Below are 25,672 nucleotides of genomic sequence, written 5' to 3'. Positions count from 1 at the left end.
TCAAAGCCACATCCGAAGTCACATTGTCTAATTGTCTATTATCTGCTGACTGCGTTATTCAGCATAAATATTAGCTCTGTGAGATCAGACTCTGCGTGTTGCCTTGCCTGCAGAAGCCTCAGCACCAAGCGTGGTGGTAGCTGGCATAAGATGCAGACTCAGTAAACATTTACATTTGTGCCTCAAGCTGTTCTCTAGGTTTTACCTCCACTCAGTTCTGGTACTGCCACGGTCGCTCTGGGCCCTCAGAGTAAAGCAGTAGCAAGCCAAAACAGCAGGAGGATGCTGGGGTCTGCCTGGAGAAGTCCTGCAGCTTAGGAAAAGAGAACAAAACAGGAAAGAGAAATGGCAAGTGGCCTAAATAAAGGTCTGCTTCCCCTGCCCACACCTCCCATTTCCTGTCTGTGGGAGGCAAGCAGGGGATGAAAGGAGGGAGGCTGATGCTAAGGCCTTCCCTTCTGTACAGACACCTGTAATCATGAGCTCCATCAGACTCCAGGTTCCTGCATGGAAGCCGCTCACCATGGTGAGAACCTCAGCTCCAGACTGGAGTTGCCTAGCAACTCAGAGTCCTGAAAAGAAAGCAGAAAAGCAAAGAAGCCAAACAGGAAAGGGCAGAGGAAAGTGAGCCTGGTAAAGGCAGGAAGTAATCAGGCACAAACAGCTTTATGCACAGACTGAAAGCACAGGACAGCTGCACCAGTCCTTGGGGCCAAAGCAGCCCAGCCCCCTGCTGAGCTCTTACACAGGGTCAGGTATCTGGCAATCCTCTGTTGGTGAGGCATTTCCCTTGCAAGACTCACCTTCCTGAAAATTCTTGGACCTACACACTAGGATGTCCCATTGTAATGTGGAAGTAGCATTTCAGACCCATTTGGGGAAGAGGGAAAAGGAAGTTGGAAGTGCATTCAAATGCATGCTATGCTTTCCACTGTCCTATATCCATACAGTCCATCCCATTCTTCATCATTCAAAATCAGTTCATGGCAAAGATCTCGGGGTAAAGATGCCAGGTCTGGGTGTTTAATAGCCATCTGTGTGACACTCGATGAGCTGCTATTTTAGAGGAATTTCAGTTCTATCTAAAATAATCTCTATTCATGGGTGGTCGGGAAACCCATTATGAAAAATATTGTGTTTGAAAATACCAGACACAGTACTTTCCAGCACACAGTGCATACTGGTTTGCCTTTTGGATCATTGGAATCAGTGTTCTTGTCCCTGGGATCCCTGGGGTACATGTGATCCTCCCATTTTGGAGCAAACTAACCAGACTGTCAAAGGCAAACTTTGGCCTCGAGGATGGAGAAACTCCGTAAACCTAATATTGACTTCATCCCTCAGTCTTGGAGAATGCATGACCCAGGGGGCAAAGCAGAACCTCACCTACCTGGAAAACCAGAATACAGTTTTCTGCACCTCTATTGGTCAGATATTCTGTCGCCTGGGTTTTCCTGCACATCAGGGCTGTTTTTGCACCTGGCTGTCTTTGGTGGGTCAATTTACTTAACCTGTGGTAGTACATATGGTTCACTCTACCTATCATCATGGCAATGAGAGTCAGGGATGGGACAAAGAATTTGCCTGGAATAGAGTTGGATGGTGTCAGATCTCTGCACAAAAGTAGGGCTTTATCTCAGACCCTTGGGCTGGGGTAAATGATCAAGATTTAACCGGAAAATGGAATTATTTGTAAGCCAGCAATCTTGTATTTATCTATCTTACTATGTATTCTGTACTTACCCAGTTGGGTCTCATTCTGCAGAGTAGAATGAATTCAGGACTAAAACAAAAATGACACCTGCCTAGGTTTTCTGCCCAAACTATTCCTAGGCAATAGTTCAGAGGAGTGGGCATTGGGAAGCTGACACTATATATCAACATGCCTGACTTTGAGCCCTGCCCTAAACTGACAATTCTAGCTTCCTGTTAATGCAGACCCTGACGGGCAGTGACAGCTCAAGTACTTGGGTCCCTGCCACTCTCATGGGTGGCTTAGATTGGCTCCCTAATTCCTGGCTTCAGCCAAGCCAAGCCCCAGCTGCTGCAGGTGTTTGAGGAGTAAACCAACAAATAAAAGATAAATTGTCTCTGTCTTTATCTCTCTCTCTTTCTCTCTCTCTCTCTCTCTCTCTCTCTCATACACACACACAGATCTTATTATTATTATTCTTATTCCTATTCTTCTTGTTCTTTCTTTTCTCTTTTTTCCCTCTCCTTCTCTCCCTCTGCTCTCTCTCCTTCCCAAATACTTGAAATTTAAACATCAGTAAAGTTGTTTTAAAAAGAAAAATAGCACAGTGTTCAGATTCAGATCCAGATAAACAGTTCCCGCTGTCAAGCATAGTACAGAGAAGAGGCTGGAGATGGCCTTGCCCAGGGAAAGGGCACAAGGACACAGGGTAGTTTTGGAAGCACCCTACCCCCACCCAGACTAGCAGAAAACCATTTACAAAAACAATTGCACCTTTTCTAAATCCATATGTGTGGACCCAACTGAAACCTGAAAAAGGTAGACCTGAGGATGAAGAGAAAAGTGACAGGCAAGTTTGAGGAATATTGAAATTGATGGAGGACTGACAGAAGAGAAAAGAAGAGGGGACAGGTATGCCCCCGGTGTCATTTCTACAACTACCCATTTAGATGTCTGATTAACAATCTCATACATCAGCTTAGCTTTCAGTCTTCAAACATCCACAGCTCTCAAATTAGAGCAGCTGTGCCTGGCCTCCATGTTGCCAGGACACATGTGGTTTTGAATGTGCAGGCACATGTGTGGTATGTGTCTGTGTGTGTTGGGGACTGTCTGGATGCACTGTTAAGGGAGTAAAGGGGCATGTAGAGTGTATGTACATAGAGCATGAACTGCATTTGTGTGTACATGTATATGTGTAGTGTGTATATGTGTGTTATAATATGTGTGTTATGATATGTGGTGTGATATATGTATATATATGTGGTGTGTGTGTGGAATGGTATAGTATAGGTGTGTGTAGCGTGTTGCGTGTAGTGTGTTGCATGTATATGCAGTGTCTGCATGTGGTATGTGTGTGTACATGTGTGAGGTATGTGGGATGAGCATTATGGTGTGTTTTTGCTGTGTGATATGATGTATGCAAATATGTGATATATGTGGGGTATGGTGGGGGTATGTGTGGTGTGTGTGAGTATGTGTATATGTGCTGTGGTTTTCATATGTGGTATATGACATGTATGTGTTGTGTAGTGTTATGTGTATCTTTGGTGTGATATATATGTAGTATGTTGTGTGGTATGGTGTGGTGTGAAAACAATGCATGTGATATGTGGTGCACATTTGTGTGTGGGGTGTGTGAGTGTATTGTGGTATGCGCATGTGTGTCATATATTATGATGTGTATATGATATGTGGTATGCGTCATATATGTCAGATATATCTGTGGTGTGTGTGGAATACATGTATGTGTGAAATGCATGTAGCATATTGCTATGTAATCTCTGTGTGTGGTGGGGTGTGTGTGTATTTCATACTTGTGTGTGGTGTTATATGTTTGTGGTATGTGTATATGTGATGTGTGTGTAGAATTGTGTCAATTCATGACAGAAAGAACCCTAATATTAAAGCAAGCACTGAAGAAAAAGCCACATGTCTTTGGAACCTCTGGAAACGTCTGGGTATTTTGTTTCCTCTGAGGCCTCTATCCAGCTTTATTCCTGGGACAAGAGATTGCAGCGGAGAGATGGTCTAAGATAAGAGCCACTCTTCCCTGAGCGCGCAGTCGTCCTGGTGATTATCAGAGCCTCCGACCGTGTCTGTGGTCGTCTTTCATATTTATCTCAAGTGGTCTGGTCCCCTCTGCGGAGGCTGACCCACTTTCAGGGCCATGCAGAAGACACAGGTGTCAAAAGAGTGTTCTCTGGCTGGTAGCTGATTTTCCAGGAGAGATCTGGCAGGGAAGGATACCCCAGCGCTGCTCCTGCCTGCTCCCCATTTCCTTCTTATTCAGAAAGTTTCTTAATGTGACTTCATTCCAACAGCAGGCTCTTATCTGTGGTTGCTGTACCCTCCCCCAAGAATACTCCCTACCTCCCTCTGTCTGAACCCTCTGCAGCCTGTGGGAGGTATCCCACACACAGTAGTGCAACATCTCACCTGTACAAGCCCCTCCTCTGTCCGGGACTGCCATTCTGTCTTCAAATTGCCTTGCATCTGCATCTATGTCTTCAACCGAGGCTCTTCTTCCCATGTCATGGTTCAAACTGGAATAAAACCGAGTTTCTTTAGACTGACTCTACAAAACTGATGGCTGGCACACAGAGCTGGTGTTAGTTGAGGACTTTATGTTTTCATGAAACCGATTCCTTAGAATCCCAGTTTGAACCCACAATACTCCATTGGGAAAAGCAGAAAAGTGCTGCTTATCCTGATGCTACTGGTGATGCTACTCAGAGAGATTCATGACTTATTCTAAAGCCACAGAGCCAGGCTAGTAAATTCAACCAGTCAGGCCTAATACGATACTCTTCTGGCTACAGAGGCACACACAAGCCATAGCACTTCCTTCACACTACTTTTGTCCTTGTTGCACCTGCTCATTCTTGTTGCAGCTTTGAACCTGCTGGGTGATGGGATCTTGTGTTAGAAACTGCAAAGTGATTAAAATACAAACTCATGAAGGGAAATCTGAGTCAGGATAGGTAACAATTCCCTAATCCATTCCCCACACCACCTTGATGGCAGGATTTTACAGCATACACTGCGCTTTGAGAATCTCCAATGCCCCCTAAAAGGTTGCCAGCTTTGGCTAAAACAACATATACCAAAACTAAAGGCTTTCTAAGTCAAAGTTATTGTCTTTTAAATAGCATGGGATCCAGGATCTAGACCTCATTATCAACCTGCTGGCCTAATAGTACAGACACCTCCTCCCAATGAATACCTGCAGAGCTTGCTGGTGGATTTGCAGTGAGTTTTGGGACATAAGATCATTGTCCTCAACAAAACAGACAATGCCACCTTCCTGTGCCCAGTCCACCTTCCTCAGGCTCTCTCACATCAATCTCTGCTCTCCTGTCTTTATAACCTCTTGAAAGAGTAAGAAAGGGCCCAGGACTACATAACTTGTTTGCAAAGAATCCACGTAAGTCACTGCTCAGAAGTCACTGTTGGCCTCAGCTCTATTAAGAATCTTAGAAAGAAGCAAAACACACTAACAGTCATTTTCTAACAGACCAAAGCCTTTCAGCAGTATGAAACATGAATCCACCAAGCTCAGGCCGTGTGAAGATCACAGGTTGCTCCTTGCACCAAAGTGGGGGTGAAGGGCACATATGATTAAAAATATATTGCATAAATAGGGCCAAAGAAAATAGAATAAAATATAAACTAAAAATAAATGATTGAGTCAACTCATCTTTAATGCTTTTTTGTGTAACATCTATTTTGTATAATGGAATATGACTTTCATACTCCGACTGCAAATTTAACCTTGGCCACAAGTTATGATGTACATTACAATACATTTTTATTATGTTACACAGTATTGTGGTGGTTTTTTTAATCTATTGCTAAGCCCCTAACAGTATGTCTGCGTCAGTGAAGCCCATCTGTCACAACCACAGTGGAGACATTATTATGTAAATAGTTCTAGGGCCTCCTTTTGGGGGAATTTAATATACTGTCCTAATATCCCAGTCGGAAAAAAAAAAGTGTTTATGAAAAAAAAACTCTTCCTTTTGGTATGTTTCATTTGTAGAGAAAGGCAGGTTGAGTTGCTCAGGTTTGTTTTTGTAAAATAGTTCAAATCTCTTTTCTTCTCTCTCTCACTCATAATGCCTTTAAAAGCTAATGATATGGCTCCTAATAAAATAAAATAAAATACATGAGAGACTTCTTTTAAACACACCAGCTGAAGTATAGAGCATTAATATCATGCAGCCTAGTGCATTAGCCATCCTTTCTATATTACAGTCATATTTCAATAAACTAAGTTTTCTTAGCAGGTGCCATCTTGGATTATTTCTTTATTAGACTGAGTTATAAAATATGCAGAACGGTATGCTGAATTTTTATTATTTATTGCCAGTTTGGAACCTTTGCCAAAATCCATATGTCTAAATCTTTCTTCTCAGAGGTAGAGAAGCAACACCTGGAAGGGCCAGCCGTGCACTTGTGCTTGCAAGTCTGCAGGCTGGGTGGCCAAAGGCACAAAAGTGGGGGGCGGGGGTGGGAAATGCAGTGTAGTTTGCACAGCAAAGATGTTACATCTCCCATACTTCTTGCTGTATGTGAAGTAATCATGTTAGGGCCATAGAGGACCATGAAAAAGGAGACAACACCAACAGGGCTGCGTTGCCAGGAACTCCCAGTCCCACCTCAGCCAAGGCCTGGTTTTAGTTCTATCCAAAATTCCTGAGCACAGGCCAAACAGTGAACCCTTTGAGAAAAGCAAGAGGCATGGGAGTCACTTACTCGAGGGCACCCAGCCTGCACTGGGAGGGAATACATTGGAGGGATAATGTGGTCACATGATCATACAATTGCTTCATGCTGGCAGATGTAGGAATGGGAGAGGAGGAGCCACAAGGCAGGAATGAATAATCCAGGAAAGCAACTCTGAGGTGGTGAAAGTTGGAAGCAGTAGAGGTTAGGTGTTTTGAGCACAGAAAAGATGCCTCCAGCAGTCAAAACTCAGGAATCCATTTCTACCTATCCCAGACAGGAGAAAACACACAGTGCAGGCCTGGAGGCAGATGAGACACAAAAGAGCTAATCAAGAGGCAATGTGGTCACAGCAACAGGTCCCCATCTTAGCTGACTGGCATCAAGACAGGTCTGAAAACCAGGTAAGGTGATCCTGTGGAAGTCAGCTCCAAGAGTGGTTTAGCAGCTTCCCAGAAACATCTCTCTTCAAATATACAAGAGTCTGGAAGCCAGGCATGGTCCAGAAGCAAAGCAAGAACAGCTAGTAAAGGAAGATCTTTCTGAGGACAACATCACGCTTGCCCCTGCCAGGTGAGCCACATCTCAGTTCTAAGGGCAAAGCAGGATACAAAGAAAGTGTACTTCACCAAAAATGCCACCAGGCATCACTGCACAAGCATTTCTACTTGGAAATCCTCCAAAAACATGTCCCATGACAGGAATGAGACTTGCTCTGATCCAATCCCTTGGACCCTACACCACTTCCAATCTAAGAGTCAATCTAGGACATGGACGAAGTGGCTGCAGTGGTGCAGGGAAGAAGACTGTTGTACATAGAACAGATGGCAATGGGTCTGGAGAGCAAGAGGTAAATGGGCTATGGTGCTGGGTTCTGGAGGTGGCATCAAGGTATCCAACAGGAGGGACAGCAGTGCATGGTGGCAGTTTGCTACTAAGCAAACCAGAGGAAAGAGCATGTGAAATACCATCTGGGAAGAGACACATTTTGAAGGGAGCAAGTGTGCACCAGAAAGTAGTTACAATGAGTGTGACCCCATTTACTCATCAGCACCACATCTTCAGCATCTATAGATAAAAGTTAAGGAAGAAGCGGTCAGCAGGTTCACTGGGACCCAGGCTGAGGATGGAAATGTTGGGTTGAAGGTAATCAGAATGGGGGTTGGCTTTGCATCACAAAGGGTTAAGCTACACATGTAACTCCAGCATCCCATGTCTGAGCACTGGCTAGAGTCCTCTTTGTTCTATTTCCAATCCAGCTTCCTGCTAATTTACCTGGGAAAAGCAGTCAAAAATGGCCCAAATACTTGGGTCCCTGCAACTCATGTGGAAAATCTTGCTAGAACTCTGAACACCTAGCAAGATTTAGAACGACCCATCTCAGGACAAATGCTATTGGAGGAATTAATCATCAAACGGAAAATGGCTCTCTCTCCCTCTCTCTGCCTTTCAAATAAATAAAATATGAATGTTTAACTTATCAAACAGTAGCTTGTGTGTGATGGCATGAGGGGCATGGAGGTGATCTGCTGTTGCTCTGCACCCTGCTATCATCAGTAAATGTCCAGCTAAGTTTGCCAAGTCCAGAGACTCTGCTTGCCTCTGCCTCCAGACAAAGCCAGTTATTACAGCCAGATAAATGAGAGCACAAAAGAAGTCCCTGTGGCTTCACTCTGTGCATCCCTCAGAACAAGGCAAGAGTGCCAGTGTTCAACAACCACAGGATCATTTCTTCCCTGTAGGCCTACTAGGTTTTATTGCCTTGAATTCATTTAACTATAACAGACTTCAAAATGTCATGGAGAAGTAAGATACAGCAGGGAAAGCCTCTGTCTTCAATGCTGCTTTCCAAATGGGTGCTAGTTTGGGTCCCAGTTGCTCCAATTCTAATCTAGCTCACATTAACATCCTTGAGAAGGCAGTGGAAGATGGCAAGTTCTTGAGCCCCTGCCACCCACATCAGAGACCTGGAAGAAGTTCCTGGCTCCTGACTCCTGGCTGTGGTTTGGCCCTGTCCTAACTTTTGTGTCCATTTAGAGAATGAATCAATGTGTAATTTTTTTCAAATAAATAAATAAATGAGAACCTTAAAAAAAGTCATGCAAAGTGGAATTAACAGACAAATGTGTTTAGGCACAAGAAAATTGCAACCCATGCATAGGTTTTTTTCATAATGCTGGTTTTCCATGAGCGTTTTGAAGACCCTTCATATGCCTGCATCATCCTAACACCTTCCCACCTGCTCTGTAGCAAACCACACACTGTGAACCCTCGTCCAGAAGCTCCCACCGAGCTCTCTAACACGTGGAAGGAGTCTCCAGTGTTCCCACCAAGCCCCCGTGCTTACCTTAGAGTACACATGAAGCATTTTCAAATGTTCATGGAAAATGTGTTATTATGGGAAAACTATGATAAATTTTAAAGCTTTTTTCATCAAAATAAATGTTTCCTGGAATTTCATTATGTCATGACCTTTTTCAGCTTTTCTGGTAAATGTCCCAGGCCAGAAAGGAGCCTTGGGGAGACCAATTCAGATATCGAACATGGGTGATTTCAAATTGATTGGAAATACAAACCCCTAATTCTACTACATCCACAGTTGGAGCCTGAAACACCAGAGGTGAGGGAAGGGACACTTATCGCATTAGTTCAGCTCCCCATCAGCATTCAAGGTTTCAGAATACTCTGCATTCTCTTGGTACCCAGTTACCTGCCCAGGGGAGAAGATCTGGGCAGAGTGGGTGAAGGCTGAGAGCCTGGGGGAGATAGGCCTCCTTCAGTCATCCAAGGATGACTCCTTTAGCAATTGCTCAGCCAAAGGCAAACCGCAAAAGCCCATCTAGGATTAGTCCAACTACAGGAACTGAGGACCGTTTGCAACACCTGGAATATCTCTAACCAAGCACTGCAGATCACATGGCAGCTTTGCAGGAAAAAAGGTTTGTCAGCCAGGATGCAGCAGTCAATTGTTCAAGGGTGACACTGGGGATGTGGGACTCTGAAAGAAACCAAGAAGATACCCTAGAAAGCAAGAAGGCTTGAAGGATTTGCTTTGCTTTTTCTGGAGATGGAAAATGGGCTCTGAACCTAAAACCACGTGGCAGTTCTGTTTGAACATGGATACTACCTCAGGGTCTCTTCCACCCAGATCCCACCATGAGTCGATATGTTACAGAAGAAAAGGTGCTGAAGAGAAAAAAAAAAAAAAGCTACCCACTTCCAAGCAAACTGTCTCTCCCAAACTCAAGAGTCAGATAATGAAGACTACCGCACTATTGAGTACCACTACAGCACTCATCAGATTGCATGATGTGGCTTTTCTCCCTATACCCTTGGGATGGGACTTGATTGCTTCTGCTACAAAGGATGTATATTCCAAAGAGACATAACCGGCCAAGACCTCACAGGGGCTCTGTCCTCCAAACTCTAACCCTCCATTGCACTTTCAGTGACCCTGGGACTACTCAGGAGGGGGTCATGGAATTATCAGTGCAGCCCATAAGCTCCTTCTGAACCTACAGTTGTGATGCCCAGTAAGCAAAGTCTCTTTCCTCTGGCAGACCCAGGGCTGGCCAGGTCCACAGCTGACTTAGCACTTTGGGCATGAGTGGCTGAAAAGTCAGATGAAGAGCCAGCATTGTGGGAGGGGCACAACTAGGCAGGCACCTGAATGCAAGTCCAGGAAGAGGCAGCTCCATTTGGAAACCCCCCCACCAGCGTGCAGATGTTGCAGCAGCCGGCTGAGCAGCTCACCTGGCAGGAAGTTGCTCTGGCTCTGACCCCAAAACCCATGCTTTTTCCTGAATCCCTTTCTTGCCCTTGCACTCTGCTCCTTTCCATGCCCACCCCACCGCTTTTCCCTCTGCCTATTGTTTCCATCTCCTTTCTCTTCCCTTGATGTGCCTCTCTCCTGTGACCCTCACATTCTGTGCCTTTCTCTACATGACTCTTGTAATGAGTGTTCTCTTGCGCGCTCTCCCTGTGTGTCACCATTTCAGATCTGACCATTCCAATGCTGAATAGCTCATCTGGGAAGAAGAGCCTATCTGGCAGTGTCTTCGTTTTCTTTTCTGGTCAAAACCAAGGAGTGCTTACACAAGCAAAACATGCCGAAGGTCATGCCCCATTGTTACACCCCTCCATATAATAGGTGGACACAAAGAGGAAGATAATCAGTCTATTATACAACAGGAACTCACAGGGCACAGGCATGAAATTATTTTTTTTCCAGACCTATGTTTTCAAACAGTTCTTGTCAAATCTCCTTTCCTAACCCAAATGACAATTCCAACATACCTCTTTGCTGCCTTTTCACTTCCAGCTATTAAACATCACAAATCAACTGAAGCCGGATTAGAACCCCAGAGCTTTTCAGCTTTTAACTCTGTAGAGATTATGCATATTTATCTCCTCCAATGTGGTGCTAATCATGTTTGTGCAAGCATAGGTATACATCTCATTCTATACCTGCCCAAATGCACATAATGAGTGGAGAGGCTGGGATAGCCAGCTTCAAAAACTGAATCCCTTTGTGGATCAGTCAGCAACACCCAGGACATGTACCTCAAACTCAGCCTTTTGAGGAATGAGTATAACGGATTCAGCACTGTCCATGCCCAGTGTCAAAGTCAGATACACAGAACACGCTCTACTGAAGGGTTTAGGCTGCCATCTGGATATCTAAAGAATAACAATTTCTTACTGTGATATTTTTGTTTCCTAAAGTCACAAACCACACATCAACCACATGAGCCGTCTCTAGGAGATGGATCAAAAATTGCAGTGTCATTCTCCTACCACATTTTGGGGAATTGAAGAACAAAAAAAGGAACTGCTTTTGCTCAAGGTCACACAGTGTCTAGAATCAAAACTCTCTTTGTCTCATAATTAGTCTACAGGCCAAATTGCCTCTGAAGCACTTTCTCCCTTCCCTGGGCCATTCCTCAGGCTCTGCTAGGAGCAAGGACAAGAGATCTGAGACCTAGTGAATGCTTGATACTTTTTTCCTATTTTCAACATGGTCAAATTCTGGAAGCCACTGAGACTCCTTAAGGAAAAGACCAAGTGTACAGGTTTCGAAGCACTCTGGTTCAGCATCCTCTCCACTCTCTCTGGGATTCAAGAGAAGAGAAAACTCAGGAACCCCAGAACACCAAAAGGAATTCAATAATACATTGGAACTTACTGAAAATCCACAGAGAACTTGGTCCTACAAAGGACACATCAACAGCTTTTTTTGATGAGTCCAATGTAAACGAATCAGAAGCAGATGGATTACGTCTGCCTTCAAATACACATGTGCTGGAGAGTTGCAGCAGAGAAAATGCTTAGACCCATGTATTTCCAAGGGCTGGTCAACTCCAAGCAGGCTGGGATGTTTTGCTGAGTCCCAAACATGGGCTTCTTCTCCTGTCCCTATAAATAACTGAGCTATCCAGCTGTTGGATGGATATTTTCCATTTTGGTTTTGTTTCATTTGATATGCTCACAAAGCATCAGGGTGATAAATGACTTCAAAAACTAGTAGGATGTTTTAGGCACCTGAAAAAGTGAAAAAAAAAAAAAAAAGGTCCCAATCTCACATCGTTACCCTCTCCACGCATTCTCTTCCTTAAATATTAACTGTCATTATCTACTTATCTGTCAATGTCAATCCCAAGATCTACATCCTCTGGAAACTTCAGGATTATTCTGATCCTTATGGATTTTTAAAAAGTTAAACAATTTTTGAATACTTATCATGAATCTACTTGAGCATTATGAGAATGCATGTAACATTTGCCTACAGTGAGCTTATGATCTAATTAAGAAGTGCCTACAAACTCATGGAGTGATTTAGAGGTGAGAAAGTGGCACAAGCAGGTAATTCATTAACACGTGTCCTTCAGAATTCAGACAATAGGGAAGGTACCAGAATAATCAAAGAGATCAGAACTGATGAACCAACATTAACTGCTGTGTTTGGAGATTTTCAGAAATATGTTCTCTTTGGGTTTTCACAAAGATCCTTTATCATAGAGAACTTATTTTATAGATGCGGAATAGTAACACAGGAAGAGTAAATGTCTTGTTCAAGGTTATACCAGCAGAAAGTTGCAGAGAGGAATAGAACCCATGACAATTTAACCCAGGCACTTGTGCCTTGAGAAGGTTTGTTGAAAGCACAGATAATTGTTATCTTATCCTGAAGACCGTTGGAATCTCCTGGACATTTCTAAATACAACTAGAGTTGATTTGCCACTCTTACCTCTTCATTTTCCTAATGAATTGCTCTGCTCCACTGGAGATTTTTTCTTTTTCTCTCCTATTTTTAAAGACTCAGCACAAATTTGTACTTCGGATTTCCCTTGGTCTAAAATTGTTCCTTCTTCTTTGAAGCTACCAGGACTTTCTGATATATCCCACTTGTCAACTAATAATGTTCTGGACTGCATATCACTGTTGTTATCTTGAACTTTTACTTGAATAATCTCAGATGAATGTTTTTAGCACATCAATGTATCACCTTTGAAAGAAATTAGCTAATCTCCCAGAAAAGTTTTCATGCCTGACACATTATCCCAAATGTTTGGAGAGTGGTCCAACACTATCTTGAGAAAATATCCACCCAATGCTCCCGACTCCTGTTTTTTGCAAGCCCAGCTGCTATCTTGCCATCACTCCCAGGTACACATGCCTCTCAAATCCTTGAGCGGAAAATGTTAACATCTTCCCCTAAAACTAGTATCATTTTCAGAGGTTTCTCTTGTTTCCAGGAGCCGTGTAATTTTCTAGTTAGAACCCAAAGGTCATGATCAAGTTTAATATTGACTCCCTTGAATACTGTTGGTGGCTTAACTATAAGGGTTTCTTTTAAAATTATTTATTATTAAATTAGTTACAGAGAAAATAAAAGAGACATGGAGAGATTTAGCTACTGCTGGTTCATTCTCCAGATTGCCACAGAGGCCAAGATTGGGCCAGGCCAAAAACAGAAGCCTGGAGCTTCATCTGGATGTCCCATATGGGTGTTACAAGACCAAACACTGAACAATCTTCAGCTGCTTTTCCCATTTCATGAGCAGGGAGCTGGATTGGAAGTGGGTGTGAACAGCTGGGGTGTGAACTAGCACTCGTAAGAGACCCCAGAGTTGCAGAAGGTGGGATTACCCACTATGCCACAATGCCGGCCCCTGCAGCTTCTTGAAAGTAAAATGTGTCCTGCCTTCTGCTGGATGATCTGGCAAGGATAAAAGAGTAAATTCTTGCTCAAAGAAGGAAAAAATAAGAGGAGAACAGTGAGATAATCATGCAGCTCCATGTGACCCATTCATACTGCCATTCTTCAGAAGTGGAGTTGATGAGTGCACAGACTCTTCCAACAAGAGGGTTAAAAGGGATCCCTGTGGACAGGGAGAACTAAGCGGGAAGAATGAGAAGGGGAAGGCTCTGGGGCCATTCCTGGAGTAAGAAATGAAAAAGATAAATACACAGTTCCTAATCACAGGCATCAGAAGTGAATCAGGGGATAACAGAGTAAAATTGGTTCAGGGAAATACTTAAAATCCAGACAAGGAATATGTGATGTCCAGTGATGCTTACTCAGAGGAAAAAAAAAAAAAAAGAAAGACAGGAAAGCAGCAGAATCAACACTCAAAACCCAGACTTCTACCCCCTGCTCCTCCCCAACAGAGCCCCACCAAGGCAGAACACACGGTTGTCCTTACCTGGTTACAGTGCATGCTATGAGCAGGTGACCCTAACTTCCTACCTTGGGGAGGCTCTTAGACCTGTGCTCATATTCCTAACATCTCATCTCTACTGAGCTATGAAAGCCATGATAATGCTGCCAAGCAAAGAGAGACAGACAGATTCTGGAGAGCCAGAATGGCAGGGGATCCCAGATCCTAAGATTAGAAATCCATCCATACCATGCTCCCAATCAGCGGTAGACCTGGCAAAGAGACCAAAGCAGAATGGCTTCTGGAGTGTGAGTGTCCCCTCTGCCAATGAACCTGGTTCAGGAACTCCTTGAGACTCTGCAGAACCTTCTGCAAATCAGCCTAAGATGCCACCATCCAGTCATCTCCCTGCTCTCCTTCACTGAGTCAGAGGTGCATGGAAGTCCAATGATTCTTGCAGCTTCCCATGTTGTTTCCCTTATTCCCATAATAGAGGTAATTCACTCTTTTCTCTCCTTGAGCCCAGAGAGCAGTGGCAGACAAAGTGACCAGGAACCCATTCTCAGAGAATGCCAAACAGTACATCTCCGATACTCACCTTGCAGTGCCAACTACCTTTTGGAATAACTGGAGAGGAAAATTATGAACCAAAGTGAGAAATTATAAGAAGTTGTAGAGGTCGGTGCAGCAGCTCAATAAGCTAATCCTCCACCTGCCAATGCCAGCATCCCATCCCACCAGCTCATGTTCCATCTGTTGCACTTCTGATCCAGCTCCCAACATATGACTCAGCTTATAGGAAGGCACAGAAAAATAATCCAAGTCCTTGGGCCCCTGCTCCCACATGAGAGACCTGGAAGAATCCCCTGGTTCCTTGCTTCATATTGGCTCAGCTCCTAACCATTGTGGCCATTAGATGAATGAAATAGCAGATGGATGATCATTTTCTCTGTGTCTCTCCTTCTCTCTGTAAATCTGCCTTTGAAATAAAAATAAAATAATTTAAAAAAAGAAGTTGCAGGTATAAGTAGACTGCAGCGGCAGGTGCCTGAATAGTCTCTCAAGGCAAAGGGAGGCCATCTTGCCATGTCCTCATTCATGAGATCTGCCCACATGTAAAAGCAGATAGGTAACATTCTTTATCCCAAGAACTCACGCAATGTATCACCATGACAAAGGGGTATTTTTAAAAATCTCAGTCAGAGTTTACTGACTGACTTCAGAGCTCCAAGCCCCAAACAGCATTGCTCCTCCCGCCCCCACAATTACAGATGAACGGGATGTGTAAGGCACTGCTAACAAGCTGAAATGACAAACAATTACAGTCAGTCCTTTTTTCTTAACACATGTCTTCCAGAATGCTTTTCTCTGGAGAATAAATGAACAAAAACTTTTTAAAAAGCTTCTTTGGGAAATGTATTTCTTTGACTTTTATATAAAATAGAGGTAGGAGGTAAAGAGTTGGGTGATATGCAAGTCAAGGAAGAGGAAATAGCAGTGGTGCAGAGGAAGGAAATGAGATTTGAGTTATATCTATGCTGATTGTCTTCTCTCACAATTAAGACTGTATCATTCTCTTCGTGCTTTCTGTTGAGTGCACAGCACACAGTTTATCAACAAAATAGGACACAAATAAATACCAGCACTTTTCTTTTTACGATTGGTATTGTTCATTTTCTTTCTAAAAATTTCTCCTGAGGCCAGGTTTGTGGCACAGTTGGTACAGCTACCAACTGTGACAATGGTGTTCCATATTGGAAAGCTAGTTCCAGGCCCAGCCACTCTATTCCTTAACAAGCTTACTGCTAACCCAACTGAGAAGGTGATAGAGAATGGGTCCAATACTAGGCGCTCCTGACACCGCGTGGGAGACCTGAATGGCATTTCAGACTCTAAATTAAAGCACGGCTTAACCAGGACTGTTGCAGTCATCGGGGGAGTAAAACAGCAGATAAAAGTTCTCTTTTTTTCTTTTCTCTGACATTCTACCTTTAAAAAAAACAAACAAACCTTTAAAACAATAAAAATTTTAAAAGCCTTTATCCTTCTGCAATAATGAAGATGTTCTCCAATTTGTCTTCCAGAAAGTTTATTATTTTGCTTTACACAGGAAATCTATTCATAACTAATTTGTTTTTGAATGGTATTACCTAGGGTTCAAAATTCTTTATCTTTTTAATCATATGGAGATATATTTTGTTCCTCCAAGCATTCATTGAAAAGCCAATTCTTTACCCACTGAAATGTAATCCATATTTGCCATAAATCAGGCAACCATATATTCATGAGTCTGCAACTATTAGCTTATCATTGCAATATTATTTCATTTTAGTTATTATGTCTTCAATAGATATCTTAACATTCAATAGAATAAATTAAAATGTTTTTGTTAATTTTTTTCTCAGTGGTTTTGAAAGAGAATGAAAGGGAGAAAGGGAGAGAAAGAGAGAGAATCTTCTATCTGCAACAACTGGAGTTCAGCCAGGACAAAGCCAAGAGTCTGTGTGACTCATTCTGGCTCTCCCAGCAGGAAGGCAGAAACCCAAGTACTTGAACTATCACCTCTGTCTCTGAGAGTGCTCACTAGAGGAAAACTGGAGTCAGTAGCAGAGCTTCTGTAAACACTCCAACATGGGATGTGGGTATCCTAACTGGCCAGGGCAAATGCCCATCCCCTAATTTTTTTTTTACTCTTACTTTCTACATGCATCCTCATCCTTCCCTAGAAGTTTATTTTTTTCTTTCACCAGAAGAATGACCTTCCCTTTCCTTTTGGTGATCAGTTATTAGTAACAATTTTCCTTTTGCTTGTCTAAAACTTTTTTGAATGATAGTTTCTTTAGAGGTAAAAAGTTAGGTTGGCAATACTTTAACACATATCATTGCACATACCATTCTCTTTTTACTCTCTTTATCCTATTGAAAGGTTACACATCTGTCTAATTGTTGCCATTAAAGATAGTTTAGCCTTCATTTATGACTGTTTTCAAAAATTCTCTTGTCTTTAGTTGTTAACTTTTACATGTTTGCCTATATGATACTTTGTTTTGTTGGTGGAACATAACAGTTTTTATGTCTTCATGCCTTTTTTAACACAATTGGAAATTTCTCAGACAATATATCCTCAAATAGTTCTCCACTCCCTCCCTTCTGTTTCTGGAATTTCAATTAAGTGTACAACTTCCCCATGTTTGTTATCTCTTTTCTGCTCCCTACAACAACAACAACAACAACAACAACACACACACACACACACACACACACACACACTTTATACTTTGGCTTTATTACTAGCTGTTTCCTTCTGATCTAACTTCCAGTTAAGATAGTCTCTCTTCAACTATGTCTAATATTCAAATAAATGATCCCCTGAATTTCCTGATTTTTTTTAGAGTATTATGTTTTTATCTTGATAATGTGTATGCAACTCAATTTCATTCAAATCTGTTATGTCAATTTTATATTTTCTTATTCTCTACTGAAATTTCCATGTCCAGTTGCTTGAAAATAGCACTTCCTCTCTACTCTGTTAGCTTTCTAATGCCTTGAGTCAGATTTTTGTTCTTGTTGTTTCATAATTGTTCTTATGTTTTAAGTTATCTAGCATTCTGCAGAATTGTTCCCAGATTCACTAGCATAGTAAATACGGCATTATCTCATGCATGTGTAAGACTCAGGAATCCTATTCTACTTTCTGACTCCAGAGAGGTCATTGCCCTTACCCACCTCTTCTCTATGGAACTGCTGCTAGCCCAAAGAAGTCAAAGAGGTGCAGGTTCTTACATAGAGCACTTAATTTCAAGTAACCTCTGTCTCCATACAGCTTGGACTTCATGTCTCAGTACTAGTCACTTGGCTACTATTTTCCTGTGACCTTACGATACCCACCTCAATCTTCATAAACTCATTTTGTCTTTTTCTGTATATCTAAAGCCATGCTCTATTGTCTATGAATTACAGAACTGAGGCTTCCTCCTTCTCCTTTTTGTTTATTGCTGAATTGCTCCTCTGTCTGTATAAGGCCAGAACTTTAAGACCTGCAGTGCTCCTGAGGTGCCACTTGCTGATCAGGTCCTGATTGCCCATCCCACCCAGCCATCCTCTTTTTGAGTCACTGAACTTCTGGAACTTGTCTGCAACTGACCATAGGCCAGGGCAGCATCAGCATCATCAGTGAGTATCTCTCAGCACACACCATAAGAGAATCTCCTGCCAAGCAGAATCCTCTCTTCCCTTGCCCTCAGGTTTGCCATCCAAGGAGGCCTCACTCAACTGACTCTGGCTCCAGACAGGCCTGTCCACCACACCAAATCTCATCGCATCTTTCTTCTCTACACCCAGTCCAAGCAGGAGGCAACTCCTGAGTGACAGTGAGGCAGACTATAGAGCTGTTACCCATTCATTTACTTGTTGGTTTTCTTCTTCATGGTCGGGGATCCCAAACTGAGAAGAGAGGTAGCCAACTTTGTAAGTTTAACACCTAACTATCAGCAACTAATGACTCCAACGGAATAACTTTAATATTCCTATCAAGTTATCCTTCAATATTTATTTCAGAGTGGTAATACTAGACCTAGAAGACTTTGTTCAGGTCTCAGCTGAAAACAGTGAAATCTTATTCCTGGGACAATATCTCTTTGTAATGAACACAGTCTTCATTTTTATGTAAAGATTGTTTCTGTAGAAGCTTTGCTTTACTTATTCATTGAGCAAACATTTGGTTAGGCAAGCTCTGAGCTGGAAATGTGGAGAAAAGGGACCAGAGGCAGTATCCTCAAGGGTTCCGGTGTATTGTGACTAGTTTGCAGTGTGAGGTGCAAAGGAGCTTACTGGAAGGTAGCATGCACAGAAGAGACCCTGAGCTTTGGCAGTTGTAAAAGGCTATCATGGAGGGCTTCCTGAGTGTTGGTACTGGGCCTACACTTGGCTATCCGCAGCCAACTGGCTCCTCCCACTCCCACTCTGCTTCCCTTCTAACACTGATCACTGCTGTAAAGATAACATTTTTCAAAATGCAAAAACAAAATCCAGCCCTACAGGTCTGAGTGATTTCTAACTCTAATTAGCAGAGTTTGAGTTAATGAGGTTTAAGAGGGTCAATTTTTCCTTGGAGTCAAGAAAATCTACACTACACTCACAAGCCCCTGAGAATAAGACTTCCTTTTGTGGCCTCAGTTTCTCAGCCTACCTGTGCAGGTTTCTCATTCAGAGGTTTAATTATAATTATAATTGTATAATATTATTAATACTGGACAAGATGACCCAACGTCCTCCAAAAGTCCCCATTAAGAGAGCTGATGGGTCTTGTCCTCTAATACCTCTGCTATGCTTCTCTGCATAATTACCAAGCAGTATATCAGGGAATATTTAATAATCTCCAACTGTGTGCCTGGTACTTAGTTGCTAAAATTTTTTTTGCATACGTTTCCTGTGCTAAACATGATCATAACCTAGGTGAGTGGAAAGGAGATTTTTTTCAATGGTAATCTAAGCAGCATGCACTTATTTATTCCACAAGTCATTACTGAATAATGATGATGTGATGAGGATTGCCATGGACAGAAAGCTGCCAGCCAGCAGGACAGATGGACAAACAAACAGGAGATCACAGTGCTAGATGCAGGGAGCCATGTATGTATTTTCCTTAACAGAAGAACTCTACTCTAACTGCTATTAGAATGCCTACGATTTTAGAAAGCCAGACACATGGGTCAAGCTAAGTTTGGGAGCCTGCCATGTCTAGCACCCCTTTAACTGGGTCTTTCTACGTGGCTTCTCCACCCTCTGCCACAGCTCACCTGATCAAAGCTGAGCTGGACAATTAACTCAGCTAAACACAACTCTGTGTTGGTCTCCTGTCTTTGAAGATGTGGGCACACAAATTGTGACCGCATAGGGACAACCATAATGACCTGGACATACCTTATTTCCTCTATTGGAATTTTTAAAGGAAGTCAAGAGAGTCAAAGAGTAATGAGACCTTTGAGCCATCAAAAGTCATGAAGTCTACAAAAGCCTGCATCTTGTGTTTGTATTTGTATAAACCAAAACTACAAGAAATCAGAAATGTTTTACCCAAACAGAGTGGTGAGGGGGATGAAGTAGCTGCTCATAAATTATAAGAACAAGAGACCTTGAGGTCCTACCTCTAAGATGACCCTGCACTTGAGTTGTTCTGAATTTTGAATGCCCTACCAGGTCCTTAATCCATCACCCAAGAGCATGGTCCCCAACCTCCTGAGGTCCTGCTCCTGGGAGGTCCTCTCTGTAACTCATACGGCCTTTCTTGATGGTGTCACTTGATGTAAACCCTGACACTTGCTGTCAGCTGAGCACTTGCACTTTCTTCTTAAGAAGTCTGGACAGTGTGACAGGAGAACCCCATTCCTGGAGCTGCCAGGGGTTCAGGAAGACCACACTCATAAGTGTGCCCCAGACCACTTCTCTCTGGGACATTGCTGTGGGGCTGAGTCTTGCACAGGCAGTATGTAAACACACGCTGCTGGAGGATATGCAGATCATAATTCTTAAAATCAAATTAGTTATGGTGAAGAGGAGAAAGTCACTTGAGACGAGCATGGCTGCAGCTCAGGCCCAACAGAGGCCTGGAGAAGGAGGAAAGGAAAGCTTCTCTCTGGAGAGGCATGGGCCTTCTTGGTAGCCCAGAAAACAGGGTTGTGGAGCCTCACCCTCCAATGTCCTCAGAGGCTCTGGTGACCCAAATCTGGGTCAGGATAAGTGGGTGGGTGAGAAGGAAGAGAGGTGCAAAGTGACGAACCTCAGGTGACAAACAGGGAAAAGGTCACAGGACAGATTGCTCCTCCAGGGGACACTGCAAACAGTGCCCACACTTCATGCAAATAGAGTTCATATTTATACAAATACCCACAAGAGCTCTCTGAGTGGCCAGAGGCAAAAAAAAAAAAAAGCAAAGGAGGCTGAGGGAAGGAGGATAGTGAGTGCCACTCTCCCAGGACTATTTCCTTCCTTAGGACCTCTTACTGAAAAAGATAGGATGTGGTGCTTCCCAGTTCGGGACTGTTAGAAATTCAGCCCAAGTGACAGACAGATGTGACTTTGGCAGTACCGGAAATCCTTGAGAAATTTACAACAATTAGACACCAAACCCAGAGACCCCCTTGTTTCCTCCTGGGCCTTGCTGAGCCCACCCTAGTGTCGATTTGCCATGAATTGGCCCAAACCATAAAGCAGTAGTCCTTCCTACAAAGCTTTCTTCCTCTCTTGCTTTTCTCCCACCACCACAGGACGCTCAGGGGCCATACATACTGCCTTGATATGCATGGTTTAAGCTATGATGATTCAAGAGCATATGAATTTGAACAGAGACCTTCCATACAAATTTCATAATGGCACTCCCAGTAGATATTTGTTTTAATTGATGGGACTGCAACTGCCAATATCATTTGCACAAGCAAGCCTCCTCCTTATCTGACCAGTGATAACTAAGGTCCCACTTCATTCTGCCACCACCACCCAGTGCTGACACCTCTGCCCATCCTGGCAACCCTCCATTCCACATGTTAGTCTCTCCTTCCCAGTCATGTCCTATAAGGCAACTTTCTTGAAAGAAAGCAAACAGTTGAATTTTTAGGAAACAACTTCCCTGGAGGCATGGCCAGGGCTGGTTTCTGGAATTCATTTTCCAGCTAAGCACTTTAGAACTGTGTTCCTTGTGGTTATTAGCACGAATGACAACAGCCTTTTCCTCCCAGAGCCACGCAGATTAAGGAAACCTAAGACTACATTTCTAAAATTGTTTCCATTTCAACCCACAGAGAATCAATACGAGAGAAGAGCATCGCCTTAAACGCTAATGTTATCCAAACTCAAATTCATTTTTGATGGATTGGGGCCTGTGTTTTCTTTAGGCCAAGCCAGGATAAATATACACATTTCTTGAGATTCCTTCCGTTTCTCTCCCTCCTCCTAGCCCCCACATATAGCAAGCTCAGTGAATGACACTCTCACATCAAATTGTCCCCTGAGGACACAATCTGTGTGGGGGAATTGGGAAACTATTTCCAGTGCCGAGGTCCTGGGGCTCTGCTAAGGCTGTCAGCCAGCACTGACTTTGTGACTCAGGAGTCCCCAGCCTGATAGGAGACTCACGGCACAGCTGCCAAGAGCCCAGGGTGCAGAGGGAGAGACAGAGTGGGCTGTAATGGCTGTGAGCCCAGCCCCACTCCTCCTCCATGTTGCTAGGACCCCTTGATTTCCACTCTTTGTGTGTTTCCATCCAGCCATAATCACACTGATAGGGACCTACTGTGGCTGGAAGCAGGAAACATGGACAAAGCCTCAGCATCACATTGTCAGACTCAACATCCAATTATTGTCAGGCTCCAAGAAATGCTCTGCTCCACTTCTGACCCTAGAATGTCCCATGCTCTACTTCTTATTCTTCAAAACTTAGCTCAGGCAAGGCTTCCAGAAAAGTTTCTTTGCATGGCCTTTTTGTAGAGGTAGACTCTGCCTGTCTCTCACCTTTACATCTTAGGTATACACCTGTCCATCCAGCCCCACCTCCCACCCAGCTGACCACCTAGAACCTCAGGTGGTTGTTTGCATGAGGGCAAGGTTCACAAGATAAGACTTGCCTAATGCCCAATGATAATTAGAGAGAAAAAAAGAAAAAGAAATAAATGGATGAATGAAACACAGATTTGGACCTAGGACAGAGCCTGTTTTCATTCTTGAGATCCTATAAAAAACAGGGAACCAGTATCTGCCATCAACAGTTGGATTTTTCTAGTGTTTGCTTCAGGTTGTCACCATGTAACTTGCTTTGTCAAATGGACAATAATAAAAGTGGCACAGGAAGAGGCTTGGAAAACTCTTACTCAATGGAGAATGTGCCTCTAGCTGAGAGTTCTCCAATCACCAGGTAAATAACCTGAGCTTTCTATAGTAGGATGAGAGATCCTAGGGCCAGAACCTAGCCAACCATACCACTCCCTCCATCTTAGATGGTAGACAGCAGTCAGCTGGATCCATATTTATCAGTGATGCCTGTCTCAGGTACCCCATTGCTCATCTAGTACTTATTACTAAAATGTAGCCTGTAATTATTGCACCAAAAAAAGCTCTGGGCTTCACTCACAGACATGACTTTCCTTCTAGTACTTCAGTGGTTTTTAATTAATTAATTTTTATTATATATGTCTTTATGATTTTGAAACAGTTGCAGTAAGAGAAGGAGAGACAGAAACAAAGACCTTACATCTGCTGGTTTCCTCCCAGAAAGCTACAACCAACCAGTGCTGGGTCAGCCAAAAGCCAGGAGCTAGAAGCTTCACCCAGGTCTTGCACATGCATAGCAGGGGCCCAAACACTTGGATCATCTTCTGCTGCTTTTGCCTGGGCAGTAGCAGGGAGCTGGGACAGAAGCAGAGTGGCCAGGGCCCAGTACAGTAGCCTAGTGGCTAAATTCCTCACCTGCACACTCCAGGATCCCTTATGGGTGCTGGCTCATGTCCTGGTGGCCCCACTTCCCATCTAGCTCCATGATTGTGGCCTGGGAAAGCAGTTGAGAGCAGCCCAAAGCTTTGGGGCCTTGCACTTGCATGAGACCTGAAAGAAGCTCCTGGCTTCTGGCTTGAGATAGGCTTAGTTCCAGCTATTGTGGCCACTTGTGAAGCAAAGCAATCTTTCTTTATCTCTGTAAATATGACTTTCCAATGAAAAATAAATCTTTTTACAAAAAGGAAAAAAAAAGAAGTAGAGTGGCTAGGACACCAATTGGCACCATATGAGATGTGGCAGTTAACACAAGCTAACCAAGCTCCACAACCTTGGTCTTTCAGACCTCTCGTAGGTCTTTCGGAACAGTAGGTCTGTCTCTCCAGGTCTCTGTTGTCAACCCTTCATGAACAACTCCAGAGCTCAATTATGCACCATCTCTTCCTCATCCTGGTATGTCTAGTTTATGCCTGACTAAGATATGTTGCTACCATCAAAATTACAAACATTATACACAGATAAAAACAATTCTACACCCAAGAGGACTAAGGTACTATTGGCATTTTTGATACATTGCATCAGCTCAGTCTAACCAAAAATACAACTTAGAAAATCAACATCCAATCAGTGCTCAAATGTAAGAGAGAAAGGGTAAAGGCAATCTCATCTCCTACAAACTCTCAGGAGAAACTTGGGCAGTGAGAAGGGTAGGAAGGAGAGGAAACATCAAATCATCATCAATCAATAAACATGACAGAGGACCAGCCCCAAGACATCCATCTGAGAAATACAAAAGGAGGCAACCATCAACATAACAAAGAGATCAGAGTCACCTACAGAATACTCGGCCATTAATCTAAACACTATTGACTCTGGTCCCTGGGATGGAAGGTGCGGGAAGGCCAGACAGAAACTATTGAGAAGGGGCTGCTACAGATGACAGGGTTTTCCATGAGAGGAACTAGGTGGGCAGGGAATACACAGAACATGGGATGGGACCTGATACAAGACAGGAAGCAGTGTAGTGTGGCATAGACAAGGGATGAGGACAGTAATAGGGTAGGCCTGGTCCTAAACCCAACATGCTAACTGGTCCAATCACAATTCTTACTTCCTCGGAAAAGGGAAATCTTGGATCTGGACCAAAATACAGCCTCTTCACTCCCCAAAATGCAACTTAGAACCAAATCCTCCATGCCATGCTTGCATTCTTTCATCCCCATAGAATGATTGGAAAGGACGGACCTGCCAAGATTTTACTTGTGAGAATTATGTAATGCATATGAAGTCTTTTGTCTGTCCTCTTTCATACAACTCTCCTTGTTTAGGTTTCATACACAGTAGTAGTCCTAAAGTTGTCCCACTCAATCTGGACACCAGAAATTCAACAGTAGCAAGAGCCAGTGCTGCTTCTGCTCACTGCATCTGTTTGTGCCATTGCTTCTCTAATACAGATCTTTCTGCCTTCAATTCTGTTCTGCTGAATGTTTACCATATTGTAAAACTATTACAAAGCTCAGCAGTATCTGCTTTATTCCCCCCTTGTAAAATTCTCCAACTACAGTAAACTGATGGCTTGCCACAGCTGTTGTCATCATCATAGTATACTGGAAGAGCTTGTCTGGCATGATGGTAACCATCAATCTAAGCCATTGGCACAGCTTCTTGAAGGGTGGGAAAGAACCTGAGCAATAACAGTGAAGCCTGGAAGGTCAGTGTCTTGCAAGTTTGGCAGAAGTTTACGTATTCTGCCTTCTTAATTGGAGAGAAACAGGTTGAAGACAGAGAAGAATAGATTATGAAAGCATCTTAGTGTTGGGTTCAGTCCCAGATTTCTCTCACATGGCTAGGGACTGAAGAGCAATGCTACTCATCCAAGTAGCATGGCCAGATCCCAGAGTGAGAAGCTATCCTACTGAGCTGAAGCTCCACTGGTGGGGCATATTGCATAAGCCATGGAACTGCACATTCAGTCTCATCCTGGAGTTCAGGTGATGGGGACATTTGTCCCCTGGGATTCCATGTGGTCACTGAGTCGTTACATCCCAGATCCTGAGGTTAGTATAAGGGAAACCCATCTTCTGCCTGACCTTCTTCCAGATAGAGGGG

This window comes from Ochotona curzoniae, unplaced genomic scaffold (assembly GCF_017591425.1).
Source record: "Ochotona curzoniae isolate NIBS_2020 unplaced genomic scaffold, NIBS_Ocur_1.0 contig_43, whole genome shotgun sequence".
NCBI lineage: Eukaryota > Metazoa > Chordata > Mammalia > Lagomorpha > Ochotonidae > Ochotona > Ochotona curzoniae.
This window is presented reverse-complemented; position numbering follows the sequence as displayed.